Source organism: Myotis myotis, unplaced genomic scaffold, assembly GCF_014108235.1.
Source record: "Myotis myotis isolate mMyoMyo1 unplaced genomic scaffold, mMyoMyo1.p scaffold_m19_p_5, whole genome shotgun sequence".
In the NCBI taxonomy this organism is placed as follows: Eukaryota; Metazoa; Chordata; class Mammalia; order Chiroptera; family Vespertilionidae; genus Myotis; species Myotis myotis.
Genome location: NW_023416357.1, coordinates 34,736,928 through 34,749,339, shown reverse-complemented (window position 1 = coordinate 34,749,339; position 12,412 = coordinate 34,736,928). Strand labels below are relative to the sequence as shown.

General features: G+C 42.0%; 1 protein-coding gene, 1 non-coding gene and 1 pseudogene across 21 annotated transcripts in view; 2 read left to right on the top strand and 1 right to left on the bottom strand.

The window, feature by feature from the left end:
* Nucleotides 1-12,412, bottom strand: part of ERBIN (erbb2 interacting protein) — a 126,768-nt gene that overhangs the window by 92,791 nt on the left and 21,565 nt on the right. The gene's annotated exons all lie outside the window — the stretch shown is intronic.
* On the top strand, nucleotides 11,268-12,186 carry LOC118655988 (annotated as a pseudogene).
* Nucleotides 12,189-12,292, top strand: LOC118657143. The gene has a single exon (XR_004967880.1). It is a non-coding gene; the product is annotated as a U6 spliceosomal RNA (small nuclear RNA).

Below are 12,412 nucleotides of genomic sequence, written 5' to 3'. Positions count from 1 at the left end.
TGCATCCTCCAGGTGCTGGCACTGGCTTCCCTCTGGCCGCTGGCTGGCACCCGGGATCCAGACTTCGCACGCAGCCCCAGCTTCGTCCGGAAGGATGCTGGGTCTAATTAGCATATTATGCTTTTATTATTATAGATAACTAGAGGCCCAGTGCATGAAACTCGTGTGTGTGTGGGGGGGGGGTGTCCCCTCAGTCCAGCCTGCACCCTCTCCAATCTGGGACCCCTCGGGGGATGTCCAACTGCCAGTTTAGGCCTGATCCTGGGGAGCGGGCCTAAACTGACAGTCGAACCTCCCTCTCACAATCCAGGACCACTGGCTCCTAACTGCTCACCTGCCTGCCTGCCTGATCACCCCTAAATGCCCCCCGTACCAGCCTGATCGGCCCCAACTGCTGCTCCCCCGCCAGCCTGGTTGCCCCTAACTGCCCCCCCACCCGCCAGCCTGGTTGCCCCAAACTGCCCCACATGCCAACCTGGTCATCCCCAACTGCCCCTCCTGCTGGCCTGGTCACCCCTCACTGCCCCCCCTGCCAGTCTGGTGGCCCCTCACTGTCCCACCCTGCTGGCCCGGTCGCCCCACACAGCCTGCTGCTCGGTCGTTTGGTTGCCCCTCACTAACCCCCCTGTGGGCCTGGTCGCCCCACGCAGCCTGTTTCTCAGTCATTTGGTCGCCCCTCACTGACCCCTCTACCGGCCTGTTCACCCCACACAACCTGCTGCTTGGTCTTTTGGTCACCCCTCACTGACACCCCCTGCCAGCCTGGTCGCCCCATGCAGTCTGCTGCTCAGTCATTTGGTCGCCCCTCACTAACCCCCCTACTGGCCTGGTTGCCCCATGCAGCCTGTTCGGTCGTCCGTTAGGTTGCAATGGTCACTTAGGCCTTTATATATATAGATAGGGGATACAAAACAGAAATTAATTTTAAAAAGTCAGACAATAGTTAAAATGGCACATGGTTAAGAATCTGCTGGAATGCAAGAAATAAACATTCTGGTAAGATGTATGAACACTAGTAAGAAAACTATTACCATCATTGTTATGTAGGATAACAATGTTTGGGCTTTAAAGAAATACCAAGTCTTAGTAACAAATCACTATAGTAGAAAATGTACAGTTCAAAACATTAATTATCTTGCTATATTGCAGCAATTTTCAACCGGTACACCACAAAAATTTTTAAAACATGCAATACCTATTTAATCAGGGGCACTGACCTCTTTTCCCTTAGATTATCAAATAAAAACATAACAGCCAATACAAAAGTAGCAGTCCAGTGTGAATGAATCAAAATTATAACTTTGTAAGAGCAGCAAAAATAGGTATTTTTGATGCACTGCAGAATTTCAATAGTTTATGTGTGCCATGAGATGAAAAAGGTTGAAAATGCTGCTGTAGTACAGACTTTTATAAACTATTCCATTTAATCAAAATGAAATTAGAAACTTTTAACTTGACATCTGTAGTTATAAGACATCGCTGTCTTAAAGTCAAAATTTAAACTGAGGTTTAGTGATTGTCTCACTAGTTGATAATACAAAGTAAAAACAAAACTAAATATTTATTGTTTGCTACTCTGTGCTAGATAGTCTGCTAATACATGAACAATCTCATTTATGATTTAAATAACCCTGTAAAGCAGGTTCTAGTTTTGTACCCATTCCACAGATGAGAGAAGTGTGTTGCTTAATTAGCTTATACTACAGATCTGCACCTTTCCTCCCCCCGCCATCAGAAAGTTCACAGTACACCACTTTGCTTTTATACTTTTAGGAAAGACCGACATTAGTACTGTTTTTCTTTCTTTTTGTTTTTTTTTAAATATATTTTTTATTGATTTTTTACAGAGAGGATGGGAGAGGGATAGAGAGCTAGAAACATCGATGAGAGAGAAACATCGATGAGAGAGAAACATTGATCAGCTGCGTCCTGCACACTCCCTTACTGGGGATGTGCCCGCAACCAAGGTACATGCCCTTGACCAATATCGAACCTGGGACCCTTGAGTCTACAGGCCGACGCTCTATCCACTGAGCCAAACCGGTTAGGGCAGTACTGTTTTTCTTAACAAAAAGAAATCCAAAGAGGATTATTGCTTTTATGAAAAAAGGTGAAAAGCAAAAACAGTGTTCAGCATTTGTTTTGCAGTGAGCCATTATAGCAGCGGTTCTCAACCTGTGGGTTGCGACCCCTTTGGGGGGTCGAACGACCCTTTCACAGGGGTCGCCTAAGACCATCGGAAAACACATATATAATTACATATTGTTTTTGTGATTAATCACTATGCTTTAATTATGTTCAATTTGTAACAATGAAAATACATCCTGCATATCAGATATTTACATTACGATTCATAACAGCAGCAAAATTACAGTTATGAAGTAGCAACGAAAATAATTTTATGGTTGGGGGTCATCACAACATGAGGAACTGTATTAAAGGGTCACATTAGGAAGGTTGAGAACCACGGCATTATAGAGACAGCACATACCAAGTAGTGGGAGTGGCGCCACCAAACTCCTTCCTAGGGAAATACACTCAGCATCTCAGAATCAAGCTGGTGTAGCTTTGAATTGTGACTGTAAGCATATGTACTGTATCTTGATTTAGTATGTGCATCTGTTAGTAAGATGTGTCCTAAGGTATCAGAAAAGCCTAAAAGAGTTTGAAGAGTTTGAAAGGGTATTAGCTATAGCGTAAAACTGGACTTAACTAAACAGTTCAATCATGGTAAATAAAACAAAGGTTTTTGTAATATTTGGTACTAGAGGCCCGGTGCACATGTTCCCTCAGCCTGGCCTGTGCCCTCTTGCAGTCTGGGACCCCTCGGGGGATGTCCACTTGCTGGCTTAGGCCCGCTCCCTGGGGAATCGGGCCTAAGCTGGCAGTCAGACATCCCTCTGGCAGCCCGGGAGCCCTCAGGGATGTCCACTTGCCAGTGGGGAACAGGCCTAAGCTGCGGTCGGACATCTATAGTGCTGCTCAGGAGGTGGGAGAGGCTCCTGCCACCACCGCTGTGCTGGCAACCATCAGCCTGGCTTGTGGCTGAGCAGAGCTCCCCCTGTGGGAGCGCACTGACCACCAGGGGACATCTCCTGCATTGAGCATCTGCCCCCTGGTGGTCAGTGTGTGTCATAGTGACCAGTCATTCCCAGTCATTCTGCTGTTAGGGTCAATTTGCATATTACCCTTTTATTATATAGGATGATTTGGTAGGTTACTGAGGGAGGGGGGGTTGGTCAGGGAATGATAAAAATTTTCCCATATAAATCAATGGCAATTGCTTCTTCACTTTATGCCATTTAGGCTTACGAAAGGTTTCATAGGAACACTCTGCTGTCAGATAGTGGGGAAACCTGTATTAGGAAGGTGGCCCAGTTGAGCTCCTGAGTTCAGCCTTATTGGCTCCAAGGTCTCATACCTTAACTATAGCAAGTCCTATTGTAGAAACCCCCTACCTATACTATACTTAAATCCTCTTGGGCTTATCTAATTCATATAATGCATGCAATCAGCCTTGATTTTTTTTCAAACATTACTTTTGAAAGTACTTTTGTTAAGTAACAAATTTCTTTAAAATTCTCTGTAGTAAAAGGAAGTGAGAAATGTTGTTAGAGCAGCTAAGAATTGCTGGGTGCTCTGTGCCAAGTTCATTCAAACACAATGAATTCTGGTGTCCCTCTAATGTTATGTATTTTATGTACATTTAAATACGAACAAAGGTCAAATAAGGACAAATAAGAGGTAAGTCTTTGTCCTGGCTGGTGTGCCTCAGTTGGTTGGGTGTTGTCCCAGGCACCAAGGGGTTGCCGGTCAGGCTCCAGGTCAGGGCACATGCTCAAGTTTTGGGCACAATTCCCAGCGGGAAGAGTGCAGGAGGCAGCCAATCTATGTGTTGCTTTCAAGTCAAAGTTTCTCCCTCTCTCATCCTCTTCCTTACTCTCTCTCTAAAAACCAATTTTAAAATCTTTAAAAAAACCCCACACAGTAAGTCTTTAAGACTCCAAGTATAACAGCATTCCATAACGTCATGATTCTCAATGTCAAGGACCAAAAATGTCAAGGACCAACATGATATTAATTACTTTCTTTTTATTTTTAACCTTTATCGTTGGAAGTATTACATATGGTCCCCTTTTCCCCCATTGACCTCTTCTAGTCTGCCCCTGCCTCCCACCCCAGGCCTTCACCACCCTATTGTCTGTATCCATGAGTTATGCATATATGAATACAAGTTCTTTGGTTGATCTCCTCCTACCCACCCACCCTCCCCCACCTTCCCTCTGAGTAATTACACTTTCAATATTCCTATGGAGAAAACACACACACACACACACACACACACACGGGAGTCCTTTGCAATAAAACCCCATGGCCTATGGATGGTAACCATTCTAAAATTTCAATACAGATATTCATATACTAAAATGGATGATTGGAAAAAGTAACAGCAGACACTGTTCTCTGAGAAAAGGTGACCACTAACTCATAAATTACTTTCATGTAATTTTTAAAAATTTCAGCCTCAAAAGCAATACAATGGAGCAAAGACAGTCTTTTCATCAAATGGTGCCAGAACTGGACCTCCACATGCAAAAAAATGACTCTAGACACAAACCTTACACCTGTCACAAAAAATAAATTCAAAATAGATCACAGGCCTAAATGAAAAACACAAAACTATAAAAGTCCTAGAAGATAATGAAGAAGAAACCTAGATGACTCTGGGTATGGTGATGATTTTAAGATACAATACCAAAGGCACAATTCATGAAAGAAAGAAAGGGCTAGACTTCACTAAAACCACAAACTTCTGCTCTGAAAAAGACAACGTCAAGATAATAAATAAGACAAGCCACGGACTGACAGAAGTATTTGCAAAAGACACATCTGATAAATAATCATTATCCAAAATACAAAAAGAGCTAGGAAATGTCAACAATAAGAAAACAATCCAATTTAAAAATTGGTCAAAGTTCTTAACACTTTACCAAAGAAGATACAGAGATGGCAAGTAAACATATGAAAAGATGCTCCACATCATATGTCATCAGAAATAAAACAAATTAAAACAATGAGATAGCACTGTAAAATTATTAGAATGGCCAAAATCTGTAACACTGATACCATCAAATGCTGGTGAGGACAAGAAACTCATTTAATGCTGGTGGAATGCAAAATGGTACAGCCACTTTAGAAGACAGTTTGGTGCTTTCTTAGAAAATTAAACATACTGTTACCATATGATCCAGTAGTCACGCTACTTGGTATTTATATCAAGCAATTGAAAATGTGTATCTCCACAAAAACCTATACATGAATGTTTATTGCAGTTTTATTCAGAATTGTCAAAACTTATAAGCAACCAAGTTGTCCTTCAGGGGGAAAATGGATAAATAAACTGTACATCCATACAATGAATTATTAAGTGCTAAGAAGAAATTAGCTAACAAGCCAGGAAGACATGGAGGAATCTTAAATGCATACTGCACAGTTAAAAAAAAAAAGCCATTCTGAAAAGGCTACATACATATAATTACAATTATATGACGTGCTGGAAAAGGCAAAATTATGGACACATCAGAGGTTTCCAGTTGGGGTGGGGAGAGGATGAACAGGCAGAGGACAGAGGATTTTTAGGTTAATGAAACTATTCTCTATGGTGCCATAATAATGAATACATGTCATTATATGTTTGTCCAAACTCACAGAATGTACAACACCAAGAGTGAACCCTAAAATAAACCACTAACTTTGGGGTGATATTATTTGTCATTGTGGTACACTTGTTAAGAGTTAAATGAATGGGAGAAGCTATGCATATTGGGGACAAGGGATATATGGGAAATTTCTGTACCTTACACTCAATTTTGCTGTGAACATAAAACTGCTCTGAAAGAAATCAAGTCTATTAAAGAAAAGGATAACTAGACCTGATGCTTAACTTATTATGAAAAAAGGAATGGCTATACATTACCATCTCTAATCTGTGTCAGTGTCACTTATTCCAACATGCAATTCCAACATTTAGTGTTGAATACTACCTCACTCTTAGTCACCTCTATCAATTACCTGAACAGTTTTGATTTTTTTTTAAGCGAACTCAGTCAAGCAAACTGGGACACCATGCTGCCCAAGATATGACATTTCCTGGAACTATGAAGTTTTTAATTCATAACAGACATGTAAATGTTTATTTCAAGAATGGAAATCTTGAAAATCTCTTAAGCTAAAATCATCTGTATCATTCTTTGGTGCTGTTAGTGGTCTCAGTCAAGCTTTTGCATTTAGGTGCTAGGAGCAGATCTACACTTGCCTCCTGAAGAAAACGACAGGCTTTACTATAACAAGTACCCTTGTAGAGAAGAAACAGCCTTTTTGTCAGGTGTAAATACTTCTCAACTTTCTTAACACAATAATAAACAAACATGTGATTTCCTCAACTGATTTCCAGAGCATCAATAAGCAAAATAGATTTCTGATATGCTAGTTTTTCATTAGAAAACAAAACCTTGTAATTGTTTTCTATCTAGCTAGAAAAAGTCCAAACTAGAACAATAATGGTTAGGGGATATTGAAAATACTATAACCTTAGATCAAGTTAGGGTATTAAAAAAATCTATTATTTGGAAGCATACTTGCCTACTGTCTTATATAATCCATCTTTGCTGAGTTTTAGTTATTATACCCTTTTCTTTTTATTTTAAAAAATTATGAAAAAGAGCCTGAGAGCCATAGAATATGTGCTGTTAAATTGTTGTCAACACTATCCACTCATCACTCAGTAGCTCTTTCATAAGGGAATTGACACTTTGAAAATCATTTATAATTTAAACACTAAAAAAAATTTCATCTCCTCTAAAGAACTTGTGATGTATCGTTATTTGGGGTAATGAGAAGACTGGCTCACAGGAAGCTTATAGTTAAATCAGGTGTTCTATCACAGCAATGATGCTAAATTACTTAAAAGTTACATAGTTCCTCACTCCTTTTTTGCCGGGAGCCAGTCCATGCTTGCTGTTTCAAGGGACCTGGCACATATGGCATACTGTTCTTAATATGTTTTGCTCACCTTCTTGGCACTATGTGTTTTAACCAAGGTCTCTGAGAAAGGTTGTTTCCCCAGGTAGGGATTTTCCCCTGAAGTTAGGGAGGGAATAAAACCTCTTAACTAGTGCCAGGTGGGTAATTAATCACTTTAACTACGAACAATCATGCTTAAGCTACATAATCTTTACTCCCTGGAGTGGAGATAAGAAACGCCCTAACCTTTGTAATAGAGATTGATAGGATTGAATCAACTGGTATAAATACAGATGTAATAAGACAGCAAGACACAGAACTTAGAATACGGAACCAAGAGAGACAGAACCTAGGCACAGAACCTACACAGAACGTTCTCTAGAGACAGAAGAACTTTGCTGGAGAGAACATGACAAAAGATCCTGGACAGAAACTGGCCTCAGAACCTAGAGACAGAGCCTAGCGAGAGAACATGGCAAAAGATCCTGGACTGAACCTGATTACAGAAATTGGCAAGAGAACCTGACTAGAACCTGGTGACTGAACCTGGCTGGAGAACCTGCACAGAACCTGCCTGGAGAACCTAGCAAGAGAACATGGACACAGAACCTGGCTGGAGAACCTAGCGAGGGAACATGGCTACAGAACCTGGCTGGAGACCCTGGAGAACCTAGCAAGAGAACATGGACACAGAACCTGGCTGGAGATCCTAACCAGAACCTCTCTGGAGATCCAGACCAGAACTTGGCTGGAGATCCTGGCTGGAGATCCTGGCTAGGCTGCTGATCAACTGAACGCTGTCTCCATGTCCTTCCTTCTTCGCCGACTCCGTCCACACCTTTGGGGACCCCTGGACCTGCTGGGGCTGGACCCCAGCATATGGCGCCCGAACAGGGACCCCTAGGTAAGCGCCCCACTCTCGGGATGGATAGGACTCCACCGTAGGAAGAGGGTGGATAGTCTTCGCCGACTCTGTCCACACCTTTGGGAACCCCTGGAACAGGATTCCCCTAGGTAAGCCCCCCCCATTGAGAACCCCCACATTCGGGACGGATAGGACTCCACCAGGGTGCTGCAAACCCCCCTATGAGGATAAGTAGGGTAAGAAGGTGGATAGTACAGAACTTAGATTGAGAAGATGTGCCATACCGAGTCCAAAGAAAGAAGACTCTGTATTGATCTTTAGATTAAGAAGATGTGCCATACTGAGTCTAAAGAAATAAGACTCTGTATTGATCTTTTAACACATATGCTTGCTAGCAGAGGAATTAAGGTTACTCCCAGTCAGACAGAACGTTTTATACAAGAAGTATGTCCATGCTTTTCTGAGGAAGGAAAGGTAAATGTAAAGGCATGGGAGAAGGTAGGCCCAAGGAGCCTTATCCTTAACCCCACTGCAGCCTTTCCACCCCGGGAAAGTGCAGGATTGGCAAGCTCTCCCTGGGGTGATAGATCAGGACTCAGGTAATACCGGAAAGCGCCAATCCTACTCTTAAAATGGATACAAGAGAGCAATTGGGGTTTTTCTTTTTAATGCCTGCTTTTAAAAAATAAAAAAGGGGGAATTTGCCGGGAGCCGGTCCATCCTTGCTGTTTCAAGGGACCTGGCATATATGGCATATTGTTCTTAATATTTTTGCTCACCTTCTTGGCACTATGTGTTTTAACCAAGGTCTCCTCTCTGAGAAAGGTTGTTTCCCCAGGTAGGGATTTTCCCCTGAAGTTAGGGAGGGAATAAAACCCCTCAATTAGGTGCCAGGCGGGTAATTAATCACTTTAACTACGAACAATCGTGCTTAAGCTACATAATCTTTACTCCCTGGAATGAAGATAAGAAACGCCCTAACCTTTGTAATAGAGATTGATAGGACTGAATCAACTGGTATAAATACAGATGCAACAAGACAGCAAGACACAGAACTTAGAACTCAGAACTTAGAATGCAGAACTCAGAACACAGAACGAAGAAGACAGAACTCAGAAGAAGGAACCTACACAGACAGAAGAACTTTGCTGGAGAGAAAATGGCAAAAGATCCTGCACTGAACCTGACTACAGAAATTGGCAAGAGAACCTGACTAGAACCTGGTAACTGAACCTGGCTGGAGAACCTGGGCAGAACCTGACTGGAAAACCTAGCGAGGGAACATGGCTACAGAACCTGGCTGGAGAACCTAGCAAGAGAACATGGACACAGAACCTGGCTGGAGATCTGAAGCAGAACCTCTCTGGAGATCCAGACCAGAACTTGGCTGGAGATCCTGGCTAGAGATCCTGGCTAGGCTGCTGATCAACTGAACGCTGTCTCCGTGTCCTTCCTTCTTCGCTGACTCCGTCTACACCTTTGGGGACCCCTGGACCTGCTGGGGTTGGACCCCAGCACTTTTTTGGATCTGACTTTCCAATCCTATTAACTACAGTATTCACATCCTATTAAAAAATCACCTCAAATCTTATTTTTAAGAAGAAATATTAAAATAATAGTCAAAATAGTCAAACTGAACATATAGGTATCTTATTTAAATAATTCTATCATATGGTGAACAAATAAAAGAAGTTAGTTTTTTTTTTTTAAGTTTGCCCTTGAAGTATCATTTCAAAAGATCCCCAAACCAACCAACCAACCAAACAAGCAAACACACCTAGAAAGTTACACAGCAAACTAACTACATAAATCAAGAGGCTGTATGGCACAATGGATCCTGACAAAAGAAAAGAATGCCTCAGTTTCCTCCTTTACTAGAATAAAAGTGGTGCTACTTACAGCCTACAACATAATTAAGCAGGACTTCATATAGTATTTGTTCCTTGTCCGCTCCCCGGAGCCTAGAACAGTTCTTAGCACAAGGTAGATGTATAAATGCTGTTGCTATATATAATTTCTAAAGCTAGGAGAATAGAATCTCCAGAAATCTGCCTCAAGTCCTTGTTCCTACATAGGATGTAGACAAGGTAGATAGATATCCAAAGTGTAGAAACAGTGCTCTGTAAATTGATACACAGAAATCTCTTCACATTATACAATTCAAAGGAGTACTCTACTCTAAAGTGCCCAATACTAGTACATACTGCAATGCTTGGCAGAGATAGTAGGTTAAAAAGTGGACAAAAAGTAAAGTAGAGTTTTGTCCTTTTTAAGGTAAATGATGCATAGGTTAAATTAATTTAACAAGTTAAAACTGAGAATCTATTATTTTGCGTTGAATTTTTGTTATAAAAAATGGGAATATTATAAAGTCTCATAAATAATAAATTACAGCAGAGCTACATAAAAGAAGATTGCTCATAATACAAGAACAAAAAGCTATGAACAATTTGTGTTTTTTAGAACAAAAAATATATCATCTTATGCACATACACACAGGCTTAAGGAAAGACTAGAAAGAAACACAATAAAATATTAATAGACTAGAGGCCTGATGCACAAAATTCGTGCAAGAGTAGGCCTTCCTTCCCCCAGCTGCCAGCACCAGCTTCCTTCTGGCACCGGGGACCTGGCTTCCCTCTGGCCACTGGCAGGCACCTGGGACCCAGGCTTCCCTCGCAGCCCCAGCTTCGTCCAGAAGGACGTCTGGTCTAATTAGCATATTACGCCTTTATTATTATAGGCTAGAGGCCCAGTGCACGAAATTTGTGCCCAGGGAGGGAAGGGGGGGGGTGTCCCTCAGCCCAGCCTACACCCTCTCCAATCTGGGACCCCTCAGGGGATGTCCAACTGCAGGATCAAGCCTAAACCGGCAGTTGGACATCCCTCTCACGATCTGGGACCACTGGCTCCTAACCACTCACCTGCCTGCCTGCCTGCCTGATCGCCCCCAACCACTCTGCCTGCCTGATTGCCCCTAACTGCCTCTGCCTGCATGCCTGATTGCCCCTAACCGATCTCCCCTGCCAGCCTGATCGTGCCTCTAACCTCTGCTTCAGCCCCCGCCACCATGGCTTTGTCTGGAAGGACATCTGGAAGATGTCCAGTCTATCTGGTCTAATTAGCATATTACCCTGTTATAAGTATATCAGAGGGGTGGAATTGCATGTGATTTTTTTCTATTTTTTACCTTTCCTTATTTAAAAAAAATGCCTAGCCACACAAATATTTCCAAATAATTTTCAACAAAGATACAGGCAATTCCACAGAGGAAAAATGTAGCCTTTCTAAGAAACAGTGCTGAAGCAACTGGACATCCATAGGCCAAAAAAAGAACCTTAACCTAAATCTTACCCCTTATTTAAAATTTTAACTCAAAATGGATCACAGATTTGAATGTAAAATGTTGGTGGGACTTTCCAGAATGCTCAATGGGAGTACAGCTCCCCAAGCTGCACAGAGCAATAGGCTCTTTCCCACTCCCCCACACAGGCCGGGGACTGCTCACTGGCTGTCAAAACTGGTAAAAGAAACCACTTACTATGATGTCCTGGGAGTCAAACCCAATGCCACCCAAGAAGAACTGAAAAGGCTTACAGGAAGCTGGCCTTTAAGTACCACCTGATATGAATCCAAATGAAGGAGAGAAGTTTAAACAGATTTCTCAAGCTTATGAAGTGTTCTCTGATGCAAAGAAAAGGGAATTATATGGCAAAGGAGAACAGGCAATTAAAGAAGGTGGAGAGGGGGCAGTTTTGGCTCTCCCATTGACATCTTTGATATATTCTTTGAAGGAGGAGGAAGGATGCAGATAAAAAGAAGCATCAGCTCTCAGTAACCTTAGATTTATATAATGGTGCAACAAGAAAACTATCTCAGCAAACAAATATGATCTGTAACAAATGTGAAGACTGAGGTGGGAATAAAGGAGCAGTAGAGTACTGGCCCAATCTCAGAGGTACTGGGATGCAAATGAGAACTCATCAGATGGGACCTTTAGCAAATTCAGTCTGTGTGCATGGAATGCCAGGTCAGATGCACTGAAGACACATGCAAAAGCTGCAATGGAAGGAAGATAGTTGGAGAGAAGATTCTAGAAGTTCACATTGACAAAGATATGAAAAATGACCAGAAGATAACATTCCATGATGAAGGACACCAAAAACCAGGACTGGAGCCAGAAAATATTATCACTGTTTTAGATCAGAAGGACCATGGTGTTTTCACTAGACAAGGAGACGACCTTTTTGTGTGTTATGGACATACAACTGATTGAAGCACTGTGTGCCTTTCAATAGCTATGCTCGCTTTGGCAGCACATATACTAAAATTGGAACGATACAGAGATTAGCATGGCCCCTGTGCAAGGATGGCACACAAATTCGTAGAGCATTCCATATTAAAAAAAAAATAATAATAATAATAATAATAATAAAAGCCAATAGCTACTCTTGACAACCAAACCACAGTCATCACCTCTCATCCAGGTCTGATTGTCAAACAGAGTTATCAAGTGCATGCCAA